Source organism: Acomys minous, assembly GCF_964271855.1.
Source record: "Acomys minous genome assembly, chromosome: 14".
NCBI lineage: Eukaryota > Metazoa > Chordata > Mammalia > Rodentia > Muridae > Acomys > Acomys minous.
This window is the reverse complement of record NC_140496.1, coordinates 108,788,250-108,800,849: the sequence shown is the minus strand read 5'-3', so window position 1 is coordinate 108,800,849 and position 12,600 is coordinate 108,788,250. Positions and strand designations below refer to the sequence as shown.

The 12,600-nt window shown below is 41.2% G+C and overlaps 1 protein-coding gene across 3 annotated transcripts in view; it reads right to left on the bottom strand.

Annotated features, from left to right (window-relative positions):
- The window catches only part of LRRIQ3 (leucine rich repeats and IQ motif containing 3), an 85,837-nt gene that overhangs the window by 29,354 nt on the left and 43,883 nt on the right, over positions 1-12,600 (bottom strand). The window lies entirely within an intron of this gene.

Genomic DNA, 12,600 nt, shown 5'->3' with positions numbered 1-12,600 from the left:
AGAGAAAACAAACAAACCAAAGAGCAATAACAACAACAAAGCACATAGTAGTAGATCATCAATAATGAATGCTACAGTGAAGAAATATTGTGTTTTATAAAAACTGTTACATTTATTTATTGCAGAAATGTTGTGTTCTATAAAAACTGTTACACTTATTTATTTATTTGGTGAGTGTGTGTGTGTGTGAAAGAGAGAGAGAGAGAGAGAGAGAGAGAGAGAGAGAGAGAGAGAGAGAGAGAGAGAGAGAGAGAGAGAGAGAGAGAGAGAGAGAGAAATAGTACAACTTTGGAGAGAGACAGTCAGTTTTCTCTCCCACCAGATAGATAAGATTCAAGTTGTCAGGCTCACTGCAAGCAACTTTCTTACCTACTGAGCCATCTCACTTGCCCCAGTATACACCATAGTAACAATCTGCAGAATTCACCTTATATAATAAGAAGCACTAAATTCTGAAGTCTTGTGTACTCATCTTCAGCGACATCTGCGTCATTTGTGTTTTAGATGTTATTAAAAACTTACATAGCACCTATACTGTGCCGGTGTTTTTATGCACTGTACAGATTTTTTGCGACCATTCAATACCCAGAACAGAGATCAGCTGTATTCTTTCACTGTGGGAAGGCTCATACATTTTGTACTCAGATCAACCAGGACTTATCCTGTGCTACCATCAAGTAAAAACAAGCTAAGCTTCTTCGGATGAAGTCTGGGATGTGAAACCCATTGTTTCTGCTCTGCCTTGCCATGAACCCACACCTTCGCCCCTGTACTACATTTAGTTTTCTGTCACACGTTCTCCTTCACACAATACAGGCATTTCTAGTTAAGTTTGGTCTCTCAGTTGGGTGTGGGGTGCATGCCTGCAAACTCTGCACTCTAAAGTGGAAGTGAGGGGATCAGAATTTCAAGCCCCCTCTCCCCCGGCTATATAATAAGTTCAGGGAAACATCTGGACTCTCAGTCTTGTAAATTTCTATGTGATAATCTCTGATTTGTTGACTGACAGTCACCTGTCCCCGGCAGTGGGGGACAGCACCATGAGGGCTCGTTGTTCAGGCAGGTGCTTCGAACTTGTTCCTCCAGGAACAAATCTGTGTTTACTCCTTCAGTGAAAAGTCATTCACTTACCAATTCTGAGACAATTTATTTTCATGATCTGCATAACAAAAATCACTATTTGTTCTAGAAATACAAATAGACTGTTTTCAGCTCACAGACTTTGTTTTCTACGATTGACAAGTGCAAATTTTATGACTCATGACATCAAAGCACAGTAGCAGAACAGGGTTGTAAGTGAACGTGTCCTTCTATTCACACTTAAACCCACTTCAACTGTGACAAAACATGGTGTAGCGCACTCCTTTTCAATTAAATCCATGGTGGTAAACTATAAAACAAATGCTAAATTCAAGATAAACTGCTCTTACACTCTCCTAGGGCATGTGGCCTCTAGAGCAACAGTGGCCTGAATTTAACATTTAAAAAGCCATCCTTAAGCACAGTGAGAACTTCTTTCAGTGAGATAAGAGGGGAAAATAGGCCTGAGAGAGGACAATGAGGAGGAAAAGGTGTTCTAATTCAATACAGACTCACAAAATATCGCCAAGGAATAACAGGATATGAAGAAAGAGGTTGTGTTAAATTCCATTTGAAACATAAATTGGTCCACTTTTTCTTCTAGAGATCATATTTTATCCTATCCATTAGAAAATTAGTTTAGCTTTCCCAGAAGTCTTGTTTTTACTATAGTTATTCCATTACCGAAAAGAATAAGAAAACAAAAAAGTATACTTGTCATACATTAGAAATATCATCTCTATCATAAATGATATTAGGTTGTCACATACACAAACACACATAAATATAATATATATTATATATATATATATGTAAGTATGTATTTAAATGTATTTAAATAAAGGAGGTCTAGTTAAGTAGAGCACTCATAATATTTATGTAATATATAGAATATGCATATAATAAAAACTTAATTCTTCAGTTTATCCTCATTCGTGTACTCACTTGTTGTTTCTCGTCATTTAACATCATTTTTACTTTATTAAGACAAAAGTGTGTGGTGACAAGCTCATGTGTTACCCTGAGATGAATCGTTAGGAAGACAATCAAATAATCAAATATGTAATAGTTAACCAGGGCTCCCAAAAGCTACTGAGGTTACAGAAAGAGGCTTCTCTGTTGTGTATAGGAAGAGAGAGAGTGGACGTGAGCTGTCTACACGTACTATTTGATCCCAAGCTCGTAGAGAGGAAAGTTATCAAAATGCTGACCACATATAAAAAGTACCTTGTTTTCACCAACACAAAGTATAATCTATATTATCTACACTATTATGTACCAGGCACATGTACATGATCACTTTAGAAAGTATTTAGGGTTATTTGGCCAAGGAACATTATAAACATGATAAATTAAATAAATCGTCTATCAGTTTGTCAGGGTGTGGTAAGCTTTCTTTTTTTTTTAAAGTAATTTATTCATATTACATCTCAGTTGTTAGCCCATCCCATGTATCCTCCCATTCCTCCCTTCCTCCCACTTCCCCCCTACTTCCCTCCCCTATGTCTGTGTCTGAGGGGGACCTCCTCCCCCTGTATATGCTGATAGGGTATCAAGTCTCTCCTTGGTGACCTATTATCTTTCCTCTGAGTGCCACCAGGCATCTCCATCCAAGGGACATGTTCAAATATGGGGCACCAGAGTTTGTGTGAAAGTTAGATCTCCTTCTCCACTCACCAGTGGAGAATGTCCTGTCCATCGGCTAGTCTGGGTAAGGGTTCGAGGTTGACTGCCTATTTTTTCCTTGGCTGTTGCCATAGTTTGCGGAGGACCCCAGGGCCCAGACTCGCCTGCAGTTTTCCAGGACCCGCTGGATCCTTCTATTTCCTCTTTCTCCCAGGCTTCTCACACCTAAAGTCTCAATAGGATGTCCTCCCCTCTTACCCACTATCCTGGTAGGTACAGTTTTTCATGGGGACGTACACCTTGGGCTAGTGTCTCGATATAAGTGAGTATATACCATTTAGCTCTTTTTGCTTCTGTGTGAACTCACTCATTATGACAATTTCTAGTTCAATCGATTTGTCCACAAATTTTGGAAATTCCTTGTTTTTAATAGCTGAGTAGTATTCCATAGTGTAAATGTACCACAGTTTCTTTATCCATTCTTCTATTGAGGGACACGTAGGTTGTTTCCAAGTTCTGGCTATTATGAATAAGGCAGCTATGAACATGGCTGAGCATGTTGTGTGGTAGTGCATCCTCTGGGTATATTCCAAGGAGTGGAATAGCTGGGTCTTGAGGAAGCCCTATTCCCATTTTTCTGAGAAAGCACCAGATAGCTTTCCAAAGTGGTTGTACTAGTTTGCATTCCCACCAGCAATGCAGGAGTGTTCCTCTTTCTCCACATCCTCGCCAGCATGAGGTGTCAGTTGAGTTATTGATCTTAGCCATTCTGATGGATGTAAGATGGAATCTCAGTGTCGTTTTGATTTGCAATGTTGGATAGCATCTCTGGTTACTCTTGAAATGGCAATATAGTTAGGCAGAGATCTGAGACGCTTAGTGTCCGGGGAAAGGGTATCAGCATCCTTAGGGGCCTGCCCTAAGGCCTCAAGTTAATCTCCTCTCAGCCTAATGTTTATCAATACTTTTATGCAAGCTCTGAATGAACATATAAGAACTGTTTACTACATTTTCTGATGAGATGGCAAGAGGACAAAGTCACTTAGCAGCGACCAGGAGTCCACAGTTCTGTCAGCAGACACGAATCACTGGGTTAGATGTATTGAGGATGTTTAATTACAGTGGATATTGAAGTTGGACAAATTAAATTAAATTGCTATCATTACATTAAATCAATTAAATTGCATTAAATCACTTGGATACACAGTGATAAAGACAAAAGCTCTGAGGAGTGGTTGCAAATCCCCTGCCGACAGGGAGTGTGCTGGGATCTCACCTAGTGTGAGGAAACTTGTCTAAGATTCTGTTCCCTTCTGAAGCCTCCGTCAGGCCCTGGAAATACAGTTTTATATGACTACAGACAACCTAGACTATGAAACGGAGCCTACCAACTAGCATAATCTACCAACTATGCAGTCTACAAGACAGTGTATTGTGATGTACAGCCATGTAACTCAGTTCTATGCAGTTGAAGGGAAGAGAAAAGGAAACAGCAATTCGGGTTTCACGTTTCCCCAACACTCTTCATCCTCTTTTTAATTCTGAAGTTTGAATAGTGCTTAAAATTTCCATACTATGTCCTGTCCATTGGCTAGATCTGGGTAGGGGTTCGAAGTTTACTGCACATATTGTCCTTGGCTGGTGCCATAGTTTGAACAGGACCCCTGGGCCCAGATCTGCCCATCATTATGTTCTTCTTGTAGGTTTCTAGGACCCTCTGGATCCTTCTATTTCCCCATTCTCCCATGCTTCTCTTACCTAGAGTCCCAATAGGATGTCCTCCCCTCTGTCCCACTTTCATGCTAAGTAAAGACTTTTGTGGGACATATCCCTTGGGCTAGTGTCCACATATAAGTGAATATACACCATTTGACTCTTTCTGCTTCTGGGTTAACAATTGAGTGGAGAGTGGGGTCTGACTTTCACACGAACACTGATGCCCCATATTTGACCACATCCCCTGGATGGGGAGACCTGGTGGCACTCAGAGGAAGGACAGCAGGCTATCAAGAAGAGACTTGATACCCTATGAGCATATACAGGGGGAAGAGGTCCCCCTCAGTCACAGTCATAGGGGAGGGGAGTAAGGGGAAAATGGGAGGGAGGGAGCAATGGGAGTAAACAAGGGATGGGATAACAATTTAGATGTAATATGAATAAATTAAAATATATTTAAAAAACTAAAAAAAAATAATTTCCATACTAACCATACCTAAAACTTCATATCTAATCCTGCGGCAATTCTTAGCACTCCTCACTCTTTAATAAACTTCAAACACATCTGTACACTTCTAATGTCATTCTATCCCAAATCTAGAATCTTCTAGTCAAATACAGCCACCTGTGTTGATATTAACAAGGTAAGTTTACACTGGTAAAATTACATTTCTTTATGGTTTTAAATGCCCTCATGGCTGTTTGAGTTGCTAACTTTTTACTGTGAGCTACAAAAACTCAGAAAAAATAGCCTCTGACCATATCGGCAAACTCATCTCATCTCTGGCTGTGGTTCGCTGAACACCTGCCACACTGGATATCACTCAGCCTCATAAACACATCTCAAACAAAACAAGCTATTACATGGCCCAGGGCCTTGTGCAGGGGTCTCTCTTTCCAGAACTGTGCATGGCTAGCTCCCTATGCTTCAAGTGTTCACTGCGAATAGTTTCTCCTCAGAAAATCTCCTGTCACAGTCTTGTGAGAATGACTCCCTGCCCTCAGTCTCCACTCAGCATCCTAAGCACACCACAGCAACCTTTTGTCACAATGTTTGCTTGGTTGGGATAAACTTTCTCCCCAAGTTTGGTCCTCAGGAAGAACTTTGTTTGCAGTGTTTCCTCGGAGCTGTGAATGATCCTGAAAAGCAGGACATGGCCAAACCTTTGGTTAAGTTTTGCATGAGATGTGACGCAAACAACTAAGGAACAAATCAGCTGACAAACAACAATGTGGGCAGCTGTGGCCTATCACGTTCTGTGAAGGATCATGGGATTCCTCCATTTTTACGGTAGAATCCAATAACGACAAACAAGCTTTAAGGAAATTGTAGCTTATCTTTTATAGCACCAAAAACTTCCAACAGGCCTTCCCAGTATATCAACAGTATTTTAGTCAATGTCAATGTTGTTCACATAAATAGAACATCATTACCTGATGAAATGTGTAAAACTCTGCAATTCCATCTTACACCTGTCTGAACAGCAAAGATCAAAAACTCAAGTGACAGCACACGTTAGAGAAGATGGGGAGAAATGGATACTCCCCCATTGCAGGTGGGAGTGCAGACTTGTACAGCCACTTTGGAAATCAATCTGGTGCCTTCTCAGAAAATTGAGAATAGTGGTACCTCAAGACCCAGCCATACCATTCCTGGGCATATACTCAAAAGATGTTCCACCATACAATAAGGACATTTGCTCAACTATGTTCATAGCCAGAATCTGGAAGCAACCTAGATGTCCCTCAACTGAAGAATGGATAAAGAAACTGTGGTACATTTACACAATGGAATACTCCTCAGCTATTAAAAACAAGGAAATCTTCAAATTAGCCGGCAAATGGATGGAACTAAAAAAGATCATCCTGAGTGAGGTAACCCAGACCCAGAAAGCCATTCATGGTACATACTCACTTATGAGTGTGGATATTAGCCACATAGTACAGGATAACCACCCTACAATACACAGACCTAAACACGCCAAATAACAAGGAGAGCCCTAGGGCGGATGCTAAATTATCATTCAGAAAGACACATAGAATAGACACCAGAAGTGGTTGAAGAGAAGGAACAGGATGGAGCCTACCATAGGGATTCTCTGAAAGACTCCACCTAGCAGGAATCAAAGCAGATGCTGAGACTCACAGCCAAACTTTGGGCTGAAGTGCATGGCGTCTTATGGAGGAGCTGGGGGAATAGAAGGACATGGAGGGGCCAGGAGCTCCACAAGGAGACCAATGGAGGCAACAAATCCGGGTGGAGGAGGGGGTGCTGCAGAGACTGACGCACCAACCAAGGAACGTGCATAATAGAGACCTAGATCCTCTGCTCAGATGTAATGTAATTGATAGGAGGCACAGTCTCCTTATAGACCCCCTAATATGGGGGAGTAGGGGCTACCTCTGACATGGATTCTGGTGCCCACTTGTTCATCACTTCCCCTTGGCAGGGTAGCCTTAACAGGCCACAGAGGAAGAGGATGCAAGCAGTCCAGATTAGACTTGATAGGCTGAGGTCAGATGTTAGGGAAGGAGGGCTCCCGCTTTCTGAGGACTAGGGGAGGAGGGGGATGAGAAACGGGGGTTGGGATCAGGAAGAGACAAGGGAGGGGGCTACAATCATGATGTAAAGTGAATAAATTAAAACATTGAAATAAAAAAAAATAAAGACATTAAATCACTCATGAGAAATATCTCATAAAAGTCCAGGGGCAGATGGCTTCTCTGTTGATTTCTACCAACTGTTGAAAAAAATTAACAACACGTCTTGTTATTCCTATATTCAGAAGAATTTGTAAAGTTTATAAACATATTCAAAAGGCCAGCAATTCTCAGACATTTAGAGATGGCAAAACAACTTGTAGTTTATATATTAACTATTTATAAATTATTTGTATAAACTATTACCAATATAGCCCATATATAAACTATAACCAATATCCTGTATATACACATATGCAAATCATCCCAAAAAGCACATTAAGATGCAATGACCAGTGTATGTAAGCAGATAAACAGAACCCATCACCTCAGGGTAAGAGATGGAAAATCTGATCATCTCAACAGACAGAGAAGAAGCAGTCGATAAAACTTAATGGGCTTCTTTGTGTGTTTTTTTTAATGAATATAACAGACATAGGAACCCCTATCTAACTGTGTTGAGGCCGCCTGTAACAAACCAACCCCCAAGTATATACAGAATAGGGAGTGAAAGCAGATCCCTCTCTAGACCATGGACAAGGACAGGATGCCTCTTTCTCCACTGCCAAGAAACATGGAAGTCCTGAGAAGTTAGCCCAAGAAAAGTGAAAACTGAAAAAGTAGAGAGACAAATGATGTTAAGCTAAATCAAGTTTTCTGCATAGTAAGTGAAACAACATGAAGAGGCAACCTACGCAATAGAGGAACACATACGCAATCTATATAACACCCTAGTCCAAAAAATAAAACCCACCAACCAAAACATACAACACACACACACTCATATACACACACGCACACACGCACATGCACACAAACACACATACACACACACACACGACACACATGCACACACATATGCACATGCACACACACAACACACACACACACACGCAATGCACATACATGCACACACATACGCACATGCACAACACATACACATGCGCACACACACACAACACACACACATGCAATGCACATGCATGCACACACATACACACACACATGCACACGCATATACACATGCGTACACAAACACACAACACACACACTTCTTGAAATTCAGCAGTAGGAGAATCTCTAAGCTTTCAATTTTTTTTATGCTGCAAGGTAGCTAAGACCAATTTCTTAAAAGTATATAAAGTGACTTGAACATGTTCCCTCTCATACCCCACTCCCCACCCCTACTTGGCTCCTCAGCTCCACAGACAGTTTGGCTTCTGCTTTCGGGTGATCTGTACATACATCATTGTATGTATTTCTACAGAGCAGGACCCGCAAATTAGCAAAAATATAAAATGTGCATCTTTCTAAAACTGATATAACTTGTATCTTCAGTTGTATCCATTTTACTATAAGCAACATTATTGCATTTAGTATTCTACTGTACACAGAAACATTTCTTTTTCCATTCCTCATTGTTGGGGCCACAGCCTTGCTCTTCTGAATAGTGCTGCAAACCACAGATGTCCAGACATCTCTGAAATCTATTGATTTGGCATCCTTGGATAAAGACCCAGGGAGGACCGAGCTGAGTCATATGTTAGGATTGTCTTTGCTTTGAGGAGTGCTCTCTATATTGATTTGTATTTTAAAAGACTGTACAAATAGACACTCAGTACATAAAAACATTAAATATGACTCATATTTCAGTAAATGCAAATCAAAACGTGAATGGAATAACATCTCATCCGATAAAAGTGGCTATGTGTTACAGACTAGAACAGCTAGTGCTGACCAAGTCCTGAGGGTAGGTAACCCTTGCAGTTGTTAATTGGACTATTAATTACTGTAAACACTATGGAAACAGTGTGTAGTTTCCTCAACAGAGTTACAAAGCCAGATGTAACAGGGTATGCCACAAGGTTTGCACTCACACTATAGAGTATCCTGCCCACACACCAGGTGCTTGTTTCTTTGGCTGTTGGTGTTTTTAAGACAGGATCTTTCTATGCACGTTAGCCTGGCTTCCAAGTTGTGGTCCCTGGTCCTCTCCTATTGCCGCATTGGAAGAACAGCTGTGGGCAACACTCAGCTTCGTAGCACAGAGAGTAGCAAAAAACAAAAACAAACCAAAACCCCAAAGGACCTGGTACAACTATTTACCAATTAGTGAATGGATTGGAAATATGTTACAAATATTTGGCAACAAAAATTAGCCAAATACCATAATTTCTAACGGGTTGAGCTGGAGATAATTATATTAGACGAGCCAGGTCCAGATAACTAGGTTCTGAGGCTCTCACTCAGATTGCCGGGCTCAACTCCTAGACGCTGAATAGAACACTGTCTCCTGGCAGCCGTGCCAAGTGGGTGGAGAAGGGGCAATCCACAAAGGGAACGGTATTTAGGAGCTGTCCTGGTGTGCTGCTCATAAAGGCAATAATGTGCACATACTTTCTCCATAAACAAGAGATATGGCTTCCTTAATGTAAGCAGTGTGCAATGTATACTAATGGAAGCATCGTTAAAAAGTATTTCAAAAAGTTTTAGCTGCAAGTTAAAATAAATTCATTTAAGAGTAAACTGTAGTTGCCAATTTTTGAACAATAAAAAAAAAAAAACCCAAGTGGCCCTATTTTATGTTTGTCAGCATTACAAGAAGTGTATATTTACTGACTAAAGGCTGAAATGTCACCAAGTGTGGCTGTTTGCTATGGGCATCGCCAGGATTTCTTGGGGGAATAGAGGCAGCAAAACCTACACTTAAACGTGGAGTCTGAACACTGCCTAACAAGAACGCCGAGGCAGCGGCAGTTCCAGTCCTAACAGCGTTTCTCACAGGATGGACGAGATAGATGTGGTGCCTGGAGTAGAGGTAAGTTGGGCATCATAACACTGTCAAGGACCATTTCACCAACAGGACAACACACAGAAACAGCCAATGCCTTCTATCTTAAACCAATAAAAATTCGTTGTAAGTTAGGTAAGGAATGATCCTTTTATTGATTTTGTTGTCTTTTTATTAGATAGGATGACAGCTGAAGTTTTATACTCTAGGTGTTTCAACGCAGTATATTTATCCTGGTGTGTTTCCTTCAGCTTAGGACTGGTGACATTAGCTCTCTTAGATGAGGTGATTTCATGAGGATTTTAATGAAAGTTCCAATTTGTTAAAATATTTTGTTGTGGATGTATTACTAGGTGAAGTTCTCTTTTCCACCTCACATTTATCTTCTATGCATGGCTGGCATCCCTAGTGTCCAATCAGCGGCAGGTTTTCATTTCTGTTATCCCGGGAATGAGGTGTGCGATTCCTTTGTCCTGATGGAAGATGAGTATAGACATCCAGCCCACTTCAGTGAAAATTGACCCATAATTTTGTTTTATCCTGAAGAAAAATACAGTGATAAAGTTTAAAGATGGAAAACACATAGCCAACCTTTGTGGGTGCGACAATAACTAGCAAACATCTGCAGACATTATACTCGGTCTGGAAGATAGTCATCAGCACTCTGCTTTTTAGAGCCCATGAACTCTATTAACCATGGCTGTCACAAGACCGAGAAACCAGAACTGTGTGAGTGGGACCAGAGACACATCAAGGAGGCACTTTGGGGCACTCTTCCAGGTGCACTGCTCATGAAGGTTTCTGTCTAAGGAAGTAGACGGATGCTTATTTACCATGGAAAGGCTGCACACAACTTTCAAAACAGAAGCAGAGCTGTGAGGACATCTTTCAAATTCTTAATGGTGCGTCGACTGATATTTTTAAGAGTATAATAATCTGCTATGTTTCAAAATGACAGCCATGGCACATTGAGCCAGATCACTGCTCTGATTTCACATTCCTTACTTCTAATCCCAGGGCAAAGAAACATGATAGGAAAACTACCTGGGAAATATTTGTATTGTCTCCAATAGCTGTGGACAACCTAGCACCCATTAAGTCAAACACATGTTCTGTCCAGTCTGTTCATACCGCAGTCCAAAGGCCTACCATATATGCTTCCATTATGGTCACAGGACTGTGACAACAGATAACTCCAGACCTAAACTTAACAGCTCCCTAATAATTTGCTATTGCTAATAGCTGAATGAACAATGCCAACAATTAGGTTTCAGTCTCATCCTGCGCCTTCATTATCCCTTTCTGCCTAGGTAAACTTTCCCAGTATCTTAAGACAGAGCTTAAGCATCTGCAGGGACTTGGACCTCTCAATGGAAAAAAAAAAACCCACACCTATGGCAGCTTCCTATCAGAGCCTGGCTTGATGGGAATGCTGCCCATGTTCCATAGCTGTTAACAACTGATCCAAGCTGCAAGGACAGTGACTCTTTGGCCCATATGACCCATGACTTCCTCTGTGGGTGTTGTCATCTACCTCATTTTTCTTATAATACACTAATATCTTGAACCCAAGGGAAAACAAATGCTTGAATTTGAGTTTGAATGAGTTGTTCAATGCTCTGAAATTTGTAGGAAGTTTGGACTCAATGGGAAATATCTTGAAAAATTTAAGAATAGGGGATCACAGGTGTGCAAGAAGACGCAAAGAGCTAAGAATGAGGAGCTTGGGAAGAGAGTGGACTAGTTTCGAGTATCTAGTTAACAATAAAATAGTTAACAGAGGAAACTGAAAGGTAAATAGAAACTCCCAAGACCCACAGCCTGCCAGAATCCACAGACTACCTGCCAGGCTTTACTGCACATTTACTAGAAACTTTCCAATATTTTTGTGTAACTACACCATTTCCAACCCAGAAATCTCAGCCGGGTGTGGTGGCGCACGCCTTTAATCCCAGCACTCGGGAGGCAGAGGCAGGCGGATCTCTGTGAGTTCGAGGCCAGCCTGGTCTACAAAGCGAGTCCAGGACGGCCAAGGCTACATAGAGAAACCCTGTCTCAAAAAACCAAAAAAAAAAAAAAAAAACCCAACCCAGAAATCTCAACACCAAAGGCAGCCATTTTTTTCTTACCCCTTCCTTAAATCATAATATGATGAAGTGAGAATCCTAACATTTGTTGTCTATGAAGCAATCCAAATGACAAATGTGCCTTCCTAGTTAAAAGTGTTAAGAGGGGCATCGTGTATACCACAGCTGCTGCACACAAGATACTAAAATAGAGATAGGTACCTTCTCTTGCCCAAAGGTCTCATAACAATCATTGATAATCCTAACTTGCTTCTACATTCTGCCTCATGAGCCTCTTATAAAGGGGACAAAGGATGGGTATGAACTGGACTGTAAACCCAGCATCCACTGGTCATGAGGCTGCAGGATGCTGAGACATCAGTCCTCCATCTCAAGGCTTCTGTCTAGGCTGAGGACTCCCCTGCCTACCTCCAAGCTGTGGCTCTGTTCTTGGATTAGGTGAGGTCCAAAGTAGGCACCTTCTTTGAAATACAGGGGTCACTGGAAGATTAGCCAGCTCATCAGACTGGATGCCAAACCCATAAGCTTTAATGTTGGCTGGAAAGTCTGTTACTAGAACCAGAGTTTCTCAAGCTGTCATACTTAACTTTTATTTGATAA